Here is a 4,175-nt window from a genome sequence, read left to right on the forward strand (position 1 = left end):
TATATATATATATATATATATATGTATATATATATATATATACACACACACACACACACACACACCACATCTTTATCCATTCATCCATTGATGGACATTTGGGCTCTTTCCATACTTTGGCTGTTGTTGATAGTGCTGCTATAAACATTGGGGTGCATGTGCCCTGTCAAAACAGCACTCCTGTATCCCTTGGGTAAATGCCTAGTAGTAGCAATTGCTGGGTCATAGGGTAGTTCTATTTTTAATTTTTTGAGGAACCTCAAAAAATACTGTTTTCAATATTATTTTCCAGTGTGGCTGCACCAGTTTGCATTCTCACCAGCAGTGCTAAAGAGATCTAAGAGAAGATTCTTAAGTAAAAATTTTCTATGATTTTATTTAAAATATGTCTGAAAGCCTTCCACATGTGAAATTTCCATCTGCCCACTGGAAACCTCAGATTGTTTCCCTTTCCCTATACTGCTGCTTCATGTTGAAGACATTTAATATTACCAAAATGAAATGCATATTTAGAGAAGCTGTACTCTAAAGGACAAGCATAAGAGGTTTTTCTTTTAGGCACTGTTCCAAAATACCCACATTCACCATCCTCTTCATTTACCATAGAGTTAAGAGTTGTCTCTGTGCAACTGTTTTTCTAAATCGGTTATGTCTAATTTTACTTTCGTGCATATGAAGGGTTCCACTCACTTCCTGGAAAACAGGCCTTCTTATTTTGTAAATTGTTACTCCTTAATCATAACAGAAGGTCACAGGTATATAATGGTTAATCTTACTAAAGCACTATTCAAAATGCCTTATATCTTTGTATACACTTAGCCCTTACAGCAAATGTGTGATACGATGTATTATTATCACTCTTCATCTACAGATGAGGAAATGAAGGCACACAAAAGTTAAGTGACTTACCCAGGGTCACATAGGTAGTGAATGGTGAAACTGGGATTTGTACTGAGGCAGCCTAGCCATACTGTCCCTAGAATGGCTATAATGATGATAATGATCAAGGGACAGTAGCAGCAACAACAGTCATGTAATAATGAAGTGATTAAGTAATAATAAAGCAATTGCTATGTTCAGGTACAGTGTATCATTTTATGTTGATTTGTGATCCCTAAAATATGTATTACAATATCTTAGGAAGTGGAAGTTTAAAGTCATCAAGTGACTTGTCCAAGGTCACATAAATGGTGAACCTGATGTTCAAGGCCAGATCCATCTGGCTTCAAAGTCTATCCTTCCTTCATTTTTCCATGCTGCTTTTGTTTTTCATGCCCTCTCTACAAAAAAACAAAAACAAAAACACAAACAAACCAAAAAACCAGTGTGACAGAGTAAAGGCATTGCTTTCAGTAAATTTTTACTGCTTTATGGATCAAATGCACTAAGTAGAATAATAGTGAGGTCTAAAACCTAGAAACATAGCCTCTGAGCAGATGGCAACCTTCTCATCAAGGAAGTGATGAAGGGGAAACAGGCATTGGATGGTGCTTGGACCAGGCACCTGGTCCCTTCGTCTGTATGACGCTATAATTCTCACAATATTTCTTTAGGAAAGTTGCTATTGTTCCCCCCTCTTTTTTAAAACATGAAATAGAGGTACAGAATATTAAAGTGCTCAGGCTGCTTAACTCTGATGTCACTTGTGGGGCTGCTAGTAAAACCAAGGTCCTTTTACTCAGATATCACGTTCTATATGATGGATTTCACAGTTTCAACTATCTGAGAATGTCTTTTGCAGAGATTTCCAAAGCCTGGGTAGAGTTTTCTAACACTGAAAGCATTTAAACTGTTTTAAAAAGGAGAGATACTGGGAATTTTTTTTTTTTTAAGTTGTGTGTGTGTTTTAATTTGTAATTAATTGAAACTAAGAAAGTAGTTACAGGACATGGACTAACCTTGTAAATCACTGCTAACCTTAACTTCTGGGCACAGTGATGGGTCTCCTGAGTCCTCCGATCTGTGAACGGGGTTGTGGGAAGATTCTCCTCTTGTTCTTTAACCCCCATACCTCTAGAATGGAGGGGATGGGAAAATTGTAAGGCACTGGAGGCTACATTAGTTAGGATATGGCTTAAAAAAGATAGAAGTTATTTTTTTCTTATATACAAGCTCAGGCACTAGCCATTTGGGCCTGGTGGGATGTGGGATCCATGGTGTCAAATATCTAGGCTGTTTGTGTCTTCAGCTCCTCCACCCCTAGTATGCTCCATGGTCCTGTCATCCAAGATGGCTCATCACTGTACGCATAGTGCAGTCCATGGAGATGGAGATAAGGGGCCAGGAGAGAGTACACCACTTCCCTTTTGAGGTGTGGTCTGGAAGTTGCATTTATTCCCGCTACTCTCCTATTATTCATAATTTGGCTGTGTGTCACACTCAATTCCAGAAGAAGCTTGAAATTAAAATCTATATTCTAGGTGCCCAAATGCCGAGGTAAAAATGTTATTACTATGGAAGAAAGAGAGAACTGCTATTTGGGAGCAATATCAGCTCTGCTCCCTCTTCTGCTTTATGTCTCCGCCACCACAAGAAGGTCAGGCCCTAGTTTCTCCCAGTGAAATCCAAGCCATTATTGCTCTCATCTGTTGGGTGCTTAAGCATCCCTTTGTAAAGTTACGACCCTTTATAAAGAACTCTATGTGGTCTAGTCATGGAGGAATGGTAGATACCAGGAACCACATGCCAACATGATGGCATTCTCTTGCCACTGCCCTGTGCAGCTGTATTTCCAGTTGGTAGATCCAAGGAAGCACTGTCCAACAACCGACAGTAATGAATACATAACTCAAATCCTTAGCTTACTTTTCTTAATAGATATGGGAAGATCCCATCATAATCCACAGTAATAATTTCAAATCTCCCTTGGCCTTCTCCCTGATTCTCTATCCTGGGAAACTGCTCTTAAAAAAAAACAAAAACAAAACAAAACAAAAAAAAAAACAAGAGGGGCATCTGGCTGGCTCAGTCAGTTGAGTATCCAACTTCAGCTCAGGTCATGATCTCATAGTTTGTGGGTTTGAGCCCTGTGTCAGGCTCTGTGCTGACAGCTCAGAACCTGGAGCCTGTTTAGGATTCTGTGATTTCTCTCTCTCTCTGCTCTCCTCTGCTTGTGCTCTGTCTCTCTGTGTCTTTCAAAGATAAATAAACATTTAAAAAAAATTTTTTAAAGAAAAAAAAAAGCCCCAAATAAGCATCTTACTTACTAGCAACCCCTTTCCCTCTCTCACAAATTTTTTTCAATATTCAGCCCAAATGGTTTTTTTTGTCTCTCCCATCTCTCCATGTTTAAAGCATATACCTCAGTTAGGTCTATTTCCTATAAGCAAGAGTCTCTCCGATTGAAAGCTAACAAGCTAAGGGGGAGAAGGCAAATACAGGCTTTCCTGTGTTTCCAAATATAGGATTACTGTGGATTATGATGGGATCTTTCCATATCTATTAAGAAAAATAAGTTAAGGATTTGAGTTACGTATTCATTACTGTCGGTTGTTGGACTGTGCTTCCTTGGATCTACCACCTGGAAATACAGCTGGACAGGGCAGTGACAAGAGAATGCTGTCATGTTGGTCTTGCCATGTGTACTCTCCCATCTATTTTCCACACAGAGGTAGCCAAGATAATTTTTACAAATATAAATTAGGATAATGTCACTCCTGGGCTTGAAATACTTCACAAACTTCTCACTGCACTGGGAGAAAACACAGCTTCCTCTGCAGGGCAGACAGGCTTCCCTGTGGTGTGGCTGGGCCCACCACACCTCCTGCCAGGGTCCCTGCACTCCAGCCTGCACTCCAGCCTGTCTCCCCTTCTGCTCTTCATCCAGAGCTTTCCTGCCTAGAAGCTCCACCTCGGCTGCTGCCTTACCTGAAGTGCTCTCCCCAACTCAGGCAACTCCTATGTGTTTTGTCGATTTCTCTGAAATGCTGTTTTTCCAGAGATGCCTTTCCTGACTTGGCAGTCTACAATGAAACAGGTTTATTTCCTCTAACGGGATTTAGCAGATACCTTGACGAACATTTATATGTGACTTTATTTGTTTAATCCCTGAGTTCTTCACTAGCCTATAAGCTTCAGGAAAGCGAGGCACTATTGCACCGACCACCATGTACCTAGACCTTTGAGGGTGAAATTCTCCCTATAAGCCTCTTATGATAGATATGTCCCTTCTACCT

Source organism: Panthera uncia (genome assembly GCF_023721935.1).
Source record: "Panthera uncia isolate 11264 chromosome C1 unlocalized genomic scaffold, Puncia_PCG_1.0 HiC_scaffold_3, whole genome shotgun sequence".
Classification (NCBI taxonomy): Eukaryota; Metazoa; Chordata; class Mammalia; order Carnivora; family Felidae; genus Panthera; species Panthera uncia.